Consider the following 15,829-nt stretch of genomic DNA (forward strand, 5'->3'; position numbering starts at 1 on the left):
TCTGGTCCTGAAGTCTCACCACAGTGGCAGCGACCTTGATTTCTCTTTCCTTCGGATCAGAGACACGCGAGCACGCGCACCTCTCCCCTTGCGTTTTCCTCCTGCCCTCTGGCCAGCTCTTTGTAATTGAGACAATGCAGCCTGCAGTGGCTCCCGCTGTGCCTTCATCCCACCACAGCCCACAAGCTGGTAGCGAAAGCACAAAATATGTCATTGCTTAAGGGGAGAAAGGGAGGAAGAAAGGAGGAAAAGGAAAGGGGAGGAGAAGGAGAAAAGTCTGTGAAAATGATAAATGTCTTTAAATGTATTTGCCTTAAACAAATAGGATACCATAATCACAAGTCCATACCTTAGCAATCTGGATCTTCTTGAATCTTAGAGACAGAATTCAGGGCAACATTGGGGTTGAGATTCTCTGCCCAGGCCACCGCCAGCTTTCCTCGTACCAGAGGGTGGAGGTCTCTTCCACGTCTACAAAATCACAGGACAAAGACGACATTAATAAAGAAAAACATAAACTAAATTACAACTGTGATATTCAATTCAAGATGAATTGAAGAGACTAAACAGAAGATACATTAAATCTGATTGGCATAAAAATGGGTAATACCTGAATGGATTCTGCCTTGTTGAGAATCAAGGAATCATACACAATCAGGAAAAAAACATAGTATATCAAGCCTGGGAGGTTTTTTAGGACACAACTAGCCAATTTGCTTGTTTAACTTACAGGGAAACCAAAGATGGGAGAGGAAAAGCGATTTCCCCATGATGACCCATTCCCTGTGGCGTATTTCAGGTAAGTCTTCAGTAAACACAAACATGGCACTTAACACTATGGCCTATGATAAAATGAGGCGAGGGGACAATGCATCACTTCTCCGTCTTAAAACATTTCCTTTACTTGGCTTCTAAGGCACCAAACTTGCCTTCTCTCACTGGCCACTCTGTCTTGGCTCCTTCAGTTAGTCTTCCAGGTTTATTCCTTCTTGGTCAAGGGCAGTCTGTTCGCCCTGCGGGCCAGCCCCAACCCTTCCAGTCATCCCTCTGTCTCATACACACCCCACAACCTCCGCGACACCAGCAAATCCTGGTGGCAGTTCTGTCAGACTACATCCAGCAGCTGGTCACTCTTACCTCCTCCGTCACTGCTACCCCACGTCATTACAGACCTGTATGGCTACACCATAGGCATGCTCAAGTCATGGCTGGCTTTCTCAACCAGACCCTCAAAACCTTCCATGTCACTCAGAATCAGAGCCCAGTCATTGTAACGGCCCCACAGACCCATGGCAACGCAGCTCTGGTCCACAGTCTTCACCTCCCACTGCTGTCTCCTCGCCTGCTCCTCCCCAGCCACACTGACCCAGCTGTTTCCTCTAACGTGCCTCCAACTCTGCCGGAGGCTGGAGTACTAGCAGTTCCCTTTACCTGGGGTGTCCTTTTTCCCCTTGCTGTTTCAAATCTGTGTTCCAATGAGACCTGCTCAGTGGCACAGGCTCCCGTGTTTTGAGCAACCAACCAAGGGTTAAGAAACAGGGGGCAGTGTTTCAGAAGGCTTGGGAATAAATCCCAGTATTCACACCTGGTTCCACCACTGCGAAACCCTGACCCAGACACTGCTCTCTAAGCACCAGATTTCTCTACGAAAGTGAGATGACAGAAGTACCCATCCCTTCAGGATGCTTATGAAAGCGAAATGAGGCAACACAGTGAAATCTTTCATTCCAATGCATACCGTAAGTACTCAACAAACATTTGCTGCTCTTAATTTTTTATTTGTCTTGCTGCAGGCTTACATTCTTCAGGGCATTACATGATTTTATCTACCTGCATCTCACGCCCTGCCAGAGTCTGAGTCCGCTCCGCCTGACACCCCATGGCATGACAGCGCTCAGTGACTCCGGGCGACTTTCTCTGAAGCATCTCCGGGCTCAGACAAGTACCATTACCCTAACTGCCCCCACGTTCTGGCAGAAGGCAGATGGCAGAACTTTGTAACACGAGACACTAAGGCTTGTCCTCTTGCTGATGCTCGGCAATTTGAGGATGATTTTGGTCCTCACATTATCATTGTCAGGCCACAGTCTACAATTATTCCTGCATTCCAAAGCCAAGAGACACAACTTGGAAAGCAAACAACGCTGTAATTCAGGGCGATGGTGTGCGGAGTTGTCCAAGAAAGTGTGTTCCTTTGAGAACGCAGCTCTCCAGTCTATCTGAACGCCTCTTTCTGTTTTCCTAACTAATAAATAGTCTAAGGTGGCAGTAGCAACATAAAAATATGTCACTACCTTTCAGCTTTAGTTATAGTACAACCTAATGACAAGTTAACATGCCTCAGGGACAACCTACAATCCATGAAGTCACCAAAGGACTTGCTCAGAATGCATTTGCTAACACATGTTTATTGAGCATATATTTGCCATGAATTTGTAAAGAGAATGGACATGGCAGGGAATAGTAAGGAGTTTATTTATACCTGCATGAAGCTTTCATTCCAGCACTTCTTTGTCCTGTGCAATTTCCTAACCGCTGCCCAGGCACGAGGGGACGTGACAAACGCCAACGAAGTTGTGGACTCAGCTGACTGGCGATATAGGGTGTTCTGGTATTAATAACCTAATTTCTGCTCCATCTAGAGAAAAAATTCTGTAATTCTTGGTTTCCTTGGGAGACATGCCTGTTTTTTTAATGTGTTCCCCACGCACAGCTCTTCTGAGTTGATGGTCCTGGTTTACTTCCCTCCTTCAGCAAAGAAATGAGAAGCATTCACCAAACCCACAAACACACTGAGCATTAACGAGATGCCACAGGAACGGCAGGGTACAAAGGGCGCTGCATTCAGAGGACACAGCTTCACAAACTGGCTTGTTCTGAAATCTTTGGGAACTGGAATGGGATGAATGGCAAAATAAACTGAGAAAGTATATACTAGAAATATTGTCCAAAGGAGTAAGGTCAAGAAAGAACGATGTATGTCTCAAATCCCAGTGCCTGCACGAGTCGAGTGCTAATCACACAGGAGGGTAGCATCTTTGCCTGTTGGGTGGCCTCGAGTGCACCAGGGAGTATGTCATTTCTTCAAGAGGTTTCAATCAGTGGCTGCCCTGATGGCAGAGAGTGAGCACATACCTCTCTAATGATTGAGCTGCTCTGAAAATGATTCCCGAGTATCAAACCCACAGGCACCGACCCACAAATGTACCCACACAGACTCCTGAGAGAGGCACAGCCAGAAAGGGTAGGGCGGGGAAGGTAGGAGAGGGGCATCCAGGAATTAGGAACTCTAAAATGGGTCTTGACTAAGATTTTGAAAGTGTGCTACAGGGGACAGGTGGACTACGAGTTACATCAAACTGTGCCAACAGGGTTGGGTCCCACCAGGAGTTGGAGAAACGCTGTCATAAGGATGTACGTTTCGAGGCGCCCTGTGGTTACAGCTGCACCACACAGACCACATGTACAGGTCATGCCTCACATACCTAACACGGCATCCACACAACCAGTGACGCTTTACAGTGTGTATATTACATCCACTTGCACGCGAGGACCTGGCAGTTGGGAGACATAAGTAATTTGCTTGAAATCACAAAACTAGAAAGTGAGTCACGGGTCAAACTCAGAACTGACCATGGAGCTTGCTGGCACTCCCCGACCATGCTGAGAACCACCACAGACTCTCTCCTGGGCTCTGCTTCTGATTAAACGTAGTTCTGAAGCTTGGAAATGCCTCGGTCTGAGCTCCAAGGCCGAATTCAGTCTTCTGAGAATGTAACTGAAGACTAGCCCGGCTCAGCCTCAGCCAAGAAGAGTGCAAGCACCCAGACAGGGGAGGACACATTTCTCCCAAAGCTGCAGAGGAGATCGTGCCGATCCCTGGAGTGGCTGCTTCCTGAGCAGCAGAGACCGTGGCTGAGGCTCTGCTGCCATTGTGTTGGGTCTTGGTGTGTAAAATATTAGTTCCATCTTCTCCCAGGTGACATTACTGAAACATTGCTGTCACAACCCTCTGAAATAATAACAAGCTTGCTTCCTTATTCTTAGTGTGGACACCAAACAACTGAACTGCTAGGGAATAGCACAAAAGAAAAAAAAAGGCGAAGACTCATCAGATGAGCCTCATAGTGTAAAAAGTATTTCTAAACAGTAGAATATCCCTCAGTTGGACCCAGTCTTCACCCCGTAAGAGGTCTGAGGGCTGGGACACACAGAAGGGAAGCCTCTTCTCTTACTCTGGGGCATGAGCTCACTGCATGGAATGCAGGCACAGAATCCCCTTCGCCATTTAAATAGTTCCCTCTTTATCTGCCATGCACGTACCATTGAATTTACATAAATTAAGTGCACATAAACTGAGAATCCACTATAATTGTGAAGCCATTGCATTGGAAATAAGCTTTCATTGAAATCACATTATAGGCCAGAAAGATTAAATTAGAAACATATTTAGCCCCATTAAGAGGTAGATTACAGAGAGTTTATAAACACCACAGACACACACTGCAGGCCAGCAGAGTGCCTGGCTGGAGAAAGGGACGGCCCCATCACCTGCACCAGGAGAGGAGAGCGGTCCCTTAACCTCAAAGACCGGAGTCATTCAGACCTTTGAACCAAACCCCGCTCTGCAGACTCCCCTGGCCTCAGATTCTCATTCTTACGAAAGAAGCAGAATAGCTGTGGTTGTTGAAAGACTATCTATGACAGGTCTAGCACCCTGCTTTTCCATTTTCAAAACAAACAAACAAACCCAAACAAAACCACAAGAACAACGCCTTGAGTCTAGGTGTACAGTCCTGGGAAATGCAGGTTTTCTGATCCTCAGCCAAACCGTCTGCTTCCCACACAGCACAAGCTAAATTTCTATTTAATGTTGATTAAGAATCCACAGAGCCCTATGAATTACATAAATGTGCCTTAGATGGCCGGCTATTATCTTTCCCTCACCCTTCCTACCAGACGAATGTGAAGCTAAATTAGTCACTTATCATAAAGTTCTCTGAAAACATTAACGTTGAAAGAACGGCCCGATAATTGTTCTTAGCCATCTGGCACCAAGTGATGCTTACGAACTTACATGAACCGCCTGGTAAAAATCCAGAACTGTCTAGCTTCATTTTACATCTCACTTACTGAAAGTTCTGAGTTGAAAATTTTCTAAGAGGAGAAAATGGTTGATTAGAAAGGAAAACAAATGGCAAATCCTGGAACTCATTCACAATCACATAGGAAAGCCTAAAGAAAATTCTACCTCTAAAGAAAATTCTGCCTGTGGCATCCCATTTTACCTTATTAAACTTGAGGCCGAACTCCACACTTCACCTGGCCAACACATGTGCACACGCACAGGTGTGCACACAATACACACTCTGAAGGATCAGCTGTGGTTGCTCTTTTCCCCAAGTCCTTCCACGTGAGCAAAAACAAGTTTTACCAAGAAGCAAGCAACCCTGACACCAAACCTGTACCTGCGATGCCCTCACGTGAATGAGAGTTCTCCTTCGACTGCGCACTGCCCGACAAGCCCAGGCAGAACCCTCGCCCAGCCCTGACGAGCAGATCTTCCACTGCTGGATCACCGCAGAGCCTTCCCACCAGTCTCCAATCAACTCATCGCTGGCTGACCCCAACCCATTTTGTACTCTACAGCAGGAATGAACTTCTACAAATAAACCATCTCCACCCCCTCAGCCTAAACCGTTCAACAGTTTCACATTTCCCTTAGAATTTTAAAATCCCAAATCCTTACCACAGTTTAGAAGATCTTCTGAGCCCTGGCCCCTGCTTCACCGGCCTCATCTTGCGTCCTACACTTCTACCTGCTCCAGGGGCACTGGCCATAGTGGCCGCCTTTTCATTATGGTTAAGTGCCATGCTCCTTCTGGCTTCAAGGACCTTAAGCATACTAGAAATAGAAAGTACGATTTTTACCCCATATACCCTCAAAAAGAGAAATGAAAACAGCTCTGAATGGTGTGGCTCAGTGGGTCAGGCATTGTCCTGCAAACCAAATGGAAGCAGGTTCAATTTGGTTGCAGGCCAGGCCCCTGGTTGGGGATGTGCAAGAGGCAAACAACTGGTATTTCTCTTGCACATTGATGTTTCTCTCCTTCTCTCTCTCTCCCCCGCATCCCTTCCTTTCAAAAATAAATGAATAAAATCTAAAAAGAGAGAGGAAAACAGACTTGATGAGGATTGTCAATGACACGGAACCATTTTGCTCACTCATGAGAAGGTTGGGGTCACTGACCCCGATAAGTTCCAGGGATGTTAAGTAATTTTCTTCCTTCCTTTAATAGTGGGGATACATCTTATTTGCTGGAACCATATTTTTTAGTAGGTTTTCTCATGCAAATATTTTCTCTCATTATTTCCTCCCCATTCCAAGCCTCAGACATTCTCAACGTATTTATCCTCACAATTGTACGTAAGCTAGCAACCCGGGTGATAAACTCACTTCTCCAGCAGGGTTGGAACCAACTGAGCGACTCTCCTGGAGTAGTTATAATATTACTTATATTTCAATGATTTTATGACAAGCTCCGGCTTCTGAAAATTACTGGATATTACTCTAAAAATAAAACATTACAGACAATTACCCCTTAGAATGGAACAAATCATTATATTAATTCAAAAAGTTATCTTGGATATGGGGGCAAAAGCACTTATTTGAAGAACAAAATTGCCAATGTACATGAAAAAGCTCATTTCCGAGAGGAAATAGGGGAACCAGAAACTGCTCCATGTTTTCTGAAGTTCATTATGCTAATGCGAATACCCAGCCCGGCACTGTGCTGTCTCCCAGAACCCCTGGCTAGAGCCACACAAAGTGTGTTGTAAGGAGAGGAAGGAAAACACATAGGCAAGTGAAAAATATTTTCTTAATATTTTAGGGTATGACATTGGGGAGTTATTTGAGGAGAAACTTAATATATATAAGCTGAAGTAGAAATTATGGTTATTTTAAGTGCAAAAGAAGAAGAAGAAAACCTTAAGGATGTCAGTGAACAGAAAAAAAATCAGTAATAGGAGTTAAATCTAAGCCCCACTCATATGTATTGACTCATTTTGTCCCCCCAACTAACGTATTAGGAAGGCTCTACTACAATCTCCGCTGCTGGGAAAACAAGCAGCTCACCCAAAGCACCAGGTTTGGGATTTGAATCCACAGCGTTTGGCTCCGTCCCCACTCATAACCATGTCACCACACTGCTCCTTGGGTAGTAACGTCAGACACAAAGATGAATGTTAAATATCACACTTTGCTACTGATCCCCCAAACATAGGTGAGTTAGTACCTCCTGATAATGCAAGAACAGAAACTCACAAGATTGTATAAATGAAGGAAATGGAATCTTAGAGATCTGCTGATGTGCCCCAAATGATGCAAGCTCTGCTGATGCCTCACCTCTAGGTGTCTGCAAATTTATGTTTTCTCATTTGGCAAATATACGTGGAGTGACTTTGAAAGACTTGTCATTGTGCTGATAGCGTGCAACAAATGCCTTAGCAGAGTAAGTGCAAGGCCTTATGGGATCACCAAGAGACGACCCTCTCCCTGGGAACCACGGAGAGAGAGCTTTCATGAGATCTGAAGCTGAAGAGTCTATCAGAATAAAAACATAAAAAGAGGGAAAGAGCCCTGGCTGGTGTGTCTTAGTAGACTGAGTACCAGCCTGTGCACTGAAAGATCACCAGTTTGATTCCCTGCCAGGGCACATGCGTAGGTTGTGGGCCAGGTCCCCAGTTGGGGGCGCACAAGAGGCAACCAACTGATGCTTCCCTCACACATTGATGTTTCTTTTCTTCTCTTTCTCCCTCCCTGTCCACTCTCTGAAAATAAATAAATAAAATCTTTAAGGAAAAAAAAGAAGAGGGAAAGAGATGGGAAGACCTTTCTAGGCAGAAGAAACTATATGCAGAAGAGCCTGGAAGAGAAAAAAAAAAGGTTCTTTAAAGGAACTGAAAGAAGTCCTACATAAGTGGATGAATTACCCATCTTCAGGATAAAGCATTACAACCAATCCGAATGGAAAAGAAATTGGGATGAGACCACACAGCACCATGCAGGCTACATTAAGGAATTTAAACAGATTAAGCTATTTTTAAAGTTAAATGAAGAGCAAGACTTGTAGCTGGCATGGCTCCCCCACACCTCCTGCATCCCACTCCCCTTCTCCACTGTGCCACCCCTCCCAGAGAGAACTCAAAGAAGAACCACACACAACTGAATGACTGAGAGCCGCACAGGGGCTGAAAGGAAGAGGATGCAGCTGGCTGGCCAGCCAAGATGTGAAGGCAAGAGAGGGAAGAAGGCATGTGTCCAAAAGAAGAGGTGGTTGTCTCACAAGGCAATTCTGAGCAGTGAGATCACGATGGGGTACTGAAGCCAGGTAGCGGGATGCATGTTAAATTTTCAGGAACGTTGTGGGCTGGTTGCTGAAATGGGCTGTGCTGGGAGTATTTACACTCTGAACATTGGCAATTGCTACAAAACAAGGCTTTTCTTTCGGAAAGCTGGTTGACCAGTACACCACTGCCTATACCCAGTAGGATTTGGGGTTACCGCCATTGTTAAAAGGAAATAGCTAAAATACAAAGGAGCCACTATTGAAACTTCCCATTTCTCTATGGGTTCTCTATGTATTGGAAAGGATAACACAAGCCTGAAATAATAAACAACATGGTACACTTTGTTGGCCCCTGGGTTGGCCTGACCCAGTCAGAGTGAAGCTAACACTGAACTTGATCAACCCTCACATCTATGAGTTCCTATCCATTTTTTCAGATACACAATCTACAAAATGTGTTAGATAAAAGCAATACATGTGCCTAGAAAAGGCAAAAAGACTCGACAGAAATTTCATCTGTGGATCATATCAAAACCCTCAACATCCTAAGAGTAGATACAACTGGGAGTTACCAGTCTTGCCAACTAATAATCATACAGGTGGTTTAACCTGAAACCACGGAGGAGCTGCTAGGGGTTCCATGAATCCCTGTAATTTGGGCAAAATGTGTTGGTATCTGCACTTGCCTAAGGAGACGGCCCACAGCTTCTGATCAAAAATAAGATGTAGAACCACTGACTTACAGACTTATTCCAAAGTAAATTGGTGGGCTAACTGAGGTGGCTACTGCCTGTCTTCTAGATTGGAATTATAAGTTAGTTGTAATTGTATTTGCTTTTAAGGATTCATAACAGACATTAGAAGCATTCGGTGGTGACTGTGGAAAGAAGGAAAATAATGCTGTGTAGAAAAATAAAGTGAAGTGACCACACCCATGCAGAAAAACTCTTCATGGTACCTAAGCTAACAAGGGCCCTTTAACAAGGAAATGACATGTCACAGGGAAGAAATGTGTTTTCTAGCCAAATGAAAGCACAGGCAACAGGATACACATTTTCAAAAAAAATCCCCACAAATATAAGTCTTTTATCCTCAGGATATTGGATACACTAAAATAATGCATCATATAAACTGAAATGATTAAAGATAAATGTCAAAACGTGTTTTCATATACTCAACATCACTAAAGGGGGGGGTTAACTTCATGGACATATCAGTGGACAAGAAGGAGAAGCAGTTGTATCTGTCTCCAAAAAGATTTATGTGATCCAGGTGCTCCAGAATTTTCCTTTTGGTAGTGTGCTACAATGTGGTGAGCAGTTAAATATAGATCATTAGGTAGTGCATGTTTAATTACACACCAACGTTTCTTGAAGATTAAAAATGTCTGCAATTCAATTATCCCCACATAGCAGGTCCCGTTTTCTCATTCAGCCTGAAACAATAAAGTAGCAAAATATATTGTCATGGATTAAAATCTGTTTGAGAGTACTCCATGGAGCTGATTTCAAAGGGGAAAAATATACCTGCTTCCCTCAGGGAGAACACAGCCTCCAGATTTCCTCCTACGTTCGTGCGGATTTCAGAGCACACCCGTGACCTTCCTCAGAGCCCCTTTTCTCCATCACTGCCCCCACACAAGCTCAGTTTTCACACAGCCAGCCTTTCCAATCGTGTCATGCAAAAATGGCTAACCTTCCATTTAAATGATCTCCACTCAGGACTTGAGGTCCTGCCCCTACACACGAGCAAATGATCTGCAGAGATTTGGTTCACTGCACACATTTCCCCACACAATAACCTTCTGACCAAATCCTAAGTGATCTTTTGCAAAGAGAAATAGAAAAAAAAATGTATTTAAGCTCTCAATTGAAGGTAGAGGACCCAGAAAAAAAAGAATTTAAAATATATAAGTGGTGCTTGGAATAATTTATTTGACTACACATACTGAAAGTATTTTCCTTCATGTTTTTGTAATGAACCTGATCATGGAAAAACAAATTTACGTCTGTTTTCTATTTCATTATAAGCTGAGCTCATTTGGTGCGGAAAACCTACAGTTTAATTGCTTGATTTAAATTTGGCTGGTAGAATGCATACTGAAACATTACTCTTTTAATTACGTTACTTTATAACTGAAAAGCTAAATTTACAAAGGCAATAACATTAATTATTTACTTGCCCATTAAAGCTGCATATATATTACCGAGCTAATTGGTTTCATAAGTCTGCCAAAAAATTAAAAACAAGTTTGTTCACTGATTTATATGAGAAAGGTACACATATTCTCAGCAGGTTACTTGTGTTTTATTGGATTAACATGAAAATATGTGTAAAATGCTTTATCTAAACAATATTCCACATTTCTTCTTCCTTCCAGAGATAAAACACATTTTAAAGGGAAAAGGAAGGAGTAGGGGTGACTGCCATGTATTCAGTGCATATTCTATACCTTACTTCATATGCACTGTCTCATTTAATCCCAGAAGTGAATAAAATACTAACGAGCACTATGTACGTTTTGAAGATGAAGAAACAAAGGTTCACAAAGATCTTTTAAATTTTGCCAAGACCAGAAGCAACACGATCAAATCCAGGACTGGCTCTGGAAACAACCAAGACCTCGCCACTCAGCTATCCCATTTGAATACCTGCTGATCACAGCAGCTGGATGCTTGCTGATACAATATGACTCCCTAAGGACTTCAATGTCAAAATCAAATTATTTAATGAAAAATTTATTCATAACCCTATTTGGATATTGGCATAAAAAATAACCAGAGACCACAATCAAAAGTACAGAAGTCACAGATTACTCTCTCTCCCCATATACATATACATATACATATACATATACATATACACACACACACACACACACATATATATTCCAGTGACCTAAAAACCAGAACAACACGAGAAAAAGTTCCAAAGAACACACTTGAACCTTACCTGTACAGTGAAATTCAGTATTAGACATGTTCCTCACAGACTGCAACTCAACGAGGGGACTTACAAATGGAAGACTATAACACCTATATAACCACCCTCTCGGGCACAGTGTGAAAATCAAATGTGGGCTGGGATAAGAAAGAGCTATGAAAAATATCAAGCATCATGCAAATCTACATTAGTACAAGACTGTTTTGCACCTAAATAATTTCCACAGAATTCACTCTGAGTTGATGCGGAGACTACGGTTCAGCTATATTCTCAGATAACCAGAAAGGCTTATAAAATTTCTCTAAGTTTAGCCATTATCTTGTCCAGAGAAAAATTTTAATAATATACCTTAACCAGAGACAATTAGCAAGCAGTGTTTAATTATTACTCAATGAAATCTTATAAAATAAGAATACTGGGATAAAATGGAAAGTGGGGGTGCACATTTTGATATATTAGGAATCCTTTCATTGTCTTCTATTTTAAGCTACCAAGGAAAGTCACCAAACTTTTTTTTTTCCTTAATTCTGGTCACAGAAATTTTTTTAAAAAGGTAAAAATGCTCCCATTTCTGCAACATTTATTTCAAAAACATTACCTGAACATGGGCTAGGACTATTCAAATACTTAGTAGTAACAGGCCTATGATTATGATGAAGAGAAATAAAAATACTACGAGGCTGTAACCTCACGCTGTTTGCACTGCCAGTAACACTAACTCATACAGTTTTTCATGCATTTGGGAGAGAAAGAGACAGGAAAAGAAAGACAGAAACTTAGAGACACCAGTGGGTGAAATACATGCAGGAATTGTAATAATTTAATCAAAAATTTATGCACTGGCCAGTGAGGCTCAGTTGGCTAAAGCGTCAGCCCATACACTGAAATGTCCTGGGTTCGATCCCTGGTCTGGGTGCAGGGAGTGTATGGGAGGCACCCAATCGATGTCTCTCTCTCACATCGACATTTCTCCCTCTCTCTTTCTCTAAACAATAAAAATGAAAAAAAAATATGGTTCTACTCTGAGATTATCCTTGAATCTTTTTTTATCCATGACATTTTTATCTCACTTTCAAAAAGTCTCTAAAATAAAGGATTTCTCTACAGTTTGAGTTTCAACCAGAAACTACAATGTCTTAGAGTAAATATACCAAAGGGAGGAATTCTTAAAAATTGATACACGGTACTTCTGTGCAATTTAAAAATTAAAGTGCATTTACCAAAATGGCACCATGGTAGACTTCAAAAGCTGTTATTTTCAAATACAAAAACTATAGATATTTATAAGTAACTCAAAGAAGAAATGGGATTCATCAGAGGAGAGCTTCTCCAGTTAAGCCCAAGGTACATACCTACTACACTCTGAGCATCCTTTCTGCACTAAGACCGGGATCCCCGCCAGCAAACTTGCTAAAGGCTTTCCCTGGCTTCTCACCTTCCCTATTCCACCCATGACACACCCATGAGGAACCCACACGAAATCAAAGATTCCACTACATGGGCCTATATAGGCTTCATCCTGTGTGCCCCAAACTGATCAGCTAGAAATGAGACATGCTGGGTCACAGAAAAATGTCCAGCTGAATCCTCAACAGGCCAGCCCACCATCTGCATGCAATTGGATTTTCAGAGCTTTACCTCTGAAAATCAAGGCGGATTGTCATGGTGCTTTGATAAAACACAGGTATTCAAAGAATTTCTTTTTAAAAAATCTCACAATCTTTATGAGTTAGGGATCAGAGCTTAACTGGGTCCTCTGATTCAGCATCTCTTATAAGGCTGTAGCTAACATGTGGGTCAGAGTTGGGGGTCCATCTGACACTGAACTAGGATAGGATCCACTTCCGAGGTCGTACAGCCATTGGCAGGTTCAATTCCTTGCAGGCTATTGGATCTCCTTGCCATGTGCCTGTCTACAGGCTTGCTTTAGCAAAGTCATCAAAGGACAGTCTGCTCACAAGACAATAGTTACAACCTCTTGTATTTTAATCACTGTAGTAGCATCTACCACCTAGGCATACACTATCTGTTAGAAGCAAGTCACCAGGCCAGCCCATACTTGAGGGAAGGGAACTACATGCAGGATGGGGACACCAGGAAGTGGGATCATGAGGTGTCATCTTTGTGGTGGGTACGAAAACCAATATGGAAGTCCATGTCCAATACACACATTGACGACTCTCATTTAATCACTTCCTGTATCATGGCCGTCCTCCCACTCTGATTTAGACAGAACTGCTTTATTCCTTTGCATAGCCAAGTAGGATGTATTTACTTTATATATTTACTTTCCTAGGACACATCTTTTCGAAAGTCTCCACTTCTCTTTGGCTTTTAATATACAGCCCCAGGATAATGCTATTTAAAAGTGGGAAAGTTAAAGGAAACAAAATGGAAGTGAAGTTCCCACCCCTCACCTGAAGTGGTAAAATTTTGATAATGGTAGCCTGTCACACCACTTTTTCCTGTGTGTAGCAATGCACAGCGCGACCACTACAAAAAGACACACTTAAAGACCCTATAAATAAACCAAGATAAAATCCTGAAAAACAAAGTTTGGCTAAGCTGTAGCAAGGTAACAAAAAAGAAATATAAGAGAAAAAATGAAAAGCAAGTAATAAAATGACATACTTAAGCACTAATGTATTAGTTTTTGAAAGTTTCTATACATTTTTCAATGCATATGCTTTATTAAGATATAATTTACATACCATCAATTCTACCATTTTAAAGTACACAATCATGGCATTAGTATACTCAGAGTTGTGTAGCCATCCTAAAACCAATTTTAAAATCACCATATTCACTACCCACAAAAGAAACTCCAGACCACCTGGCTCTTATTGCCCCAAATCCCCATTCTCCCAAGTCCTAGGCAACCACTGAACTCCCTGTGTCTATAGATTGATTATGCTGCTCTGGAAATTCCGTATAAATGGAATTCTACTGTATATCACCCCTGTGACTGGCTTTTTTCATTCAGCATAATGGGAAATGGCTTGCCCAAGTCTGTGCCACCTGAGTTACCAACATATTTAAAACCCAGGTCAGAGCCCATATTTTTCTGATTGCCACAGATCCGTTATTTCAGGGAAGTGTAGGTCACATGTATGACTCATATTACTCGACAAGAGAGGGCCCCACGGATGCTGAAAAGGCAGCACAGCACCAGGGCCCTGAGCACAGCAGACAGAGAAAAGGGGGCCGATCCTGTGAATTGCTGAAGATGAACTTCACCTATGCGGTGTTTCAGCCAGGCATTCCTTCTGCCAAGGATGATGATCAAATCCTTAAATTCAAGAAGAGCAAATCCATGGAACCTACTTACTGCTTTTGAGGATAACAATGGATGATGGTGAAGTGAACAGGGCTGGGGATCAGACAGGCTTGGGTTGAAAACATGCTTCCTGTGGGAACCCGCTGTATTGGGTTCCTCCTGTGAGCCCCCACTCTCCTCTTCACGGGACCCCCACCTCTTCCTGCAGCCGCTGCCATGACAATCAGCTCCAGTCAGCTTCCCAGAGGTGCAAATGAACAGCATGTTGCCTGGGGCCCTGGACACACACCATTCCCAAGTGCCTGTCCCAGTACTTCTCTGACATCGTGGTGGGACACCCCAGTGGGAACCCGCAGGGCACTCAGAAACATATAATCGAGAGAAGTCATTTCCCAAAAGCTCCTCAGAACAGCCTTCCTTCCGGGAAGATCAAACAACAGACTTCCCAGAAGTGTCCACCTCAGCAGCCCATGCTGATGCTCCTCTTCCCTCGTTTCCACTCCATTCCTGCCCCAGGGACCCCTTTCCCAGGAGACGGCCCTGGTCTCTGGTGCTGCTGGTAGGACAACCCAGCCCAACAAACTGGCTGTGTGACTCCAGCAACTTACCTTACCACCCAGAACGTATTTTCCCCAAACACAACATGGTATTAATAACCATTTCTTCCCCACAGTCTTAGATATATGGAAAGACATATTGCATATAAAGCTTCCACCCATTCTTGAGCCCATGGTGAACACTGAATAAGTGGCAGTTACTTTATTCACAGTTTCTCTGTGAAGTCACTGGACATCTGGTACAGAAGCCCTAAACTTAATCATGGTGTCTCCACAAATACCCAAATGAGAGCTATGACAGAATGTATTTGTCTAACCCTCTTGCTGCTTACCACCCTGATACATAGATACATAGTGCCCAAGTTCAGATGCTCCATTACTCTCCTCCATTCCTACAAAAGTTTAAATGACAAAGACAATAGCTGGGAGGTGAGAAGGAGCTGGGAAGGACTAAGGTCATCTACTGCTCGTGCAATGCCTACAGTAAGTCACGAAGAGCTATAAAGCTGAAAGCAGTAAATGGACCCACAAGAAAACAAAAACTCACACACAGAACACAGTGTGGTGGTTACCAGAGGGAAGCAGGGTAAAGGGGCGGTGAAGGGGGTCAAGTACTTGGTGACAGGAGATTTGAACTTGTGTGGTGGTGCACAGTGCAACATACAGAGGATACATCATCGAGTTGTACTCTTGAAACCTAC

Source organism: Phyllostomus hastatus, unplaced genomic scaffold (assembly GCF_019186645.2).
Source record: "Phyllostomus hastatus isolate PE091 unplaced genomic scaffold, TTU_PhHast_1.1 phas_contig_150, whole genome shotgun sequence".
Taxonomy (NCBI): Eukaryota; Metazoa; Chordata; class Mammalia; order Chiroptera; family Phyllostomidae; genus Phyllostomus; species Phyllostomus hastatus.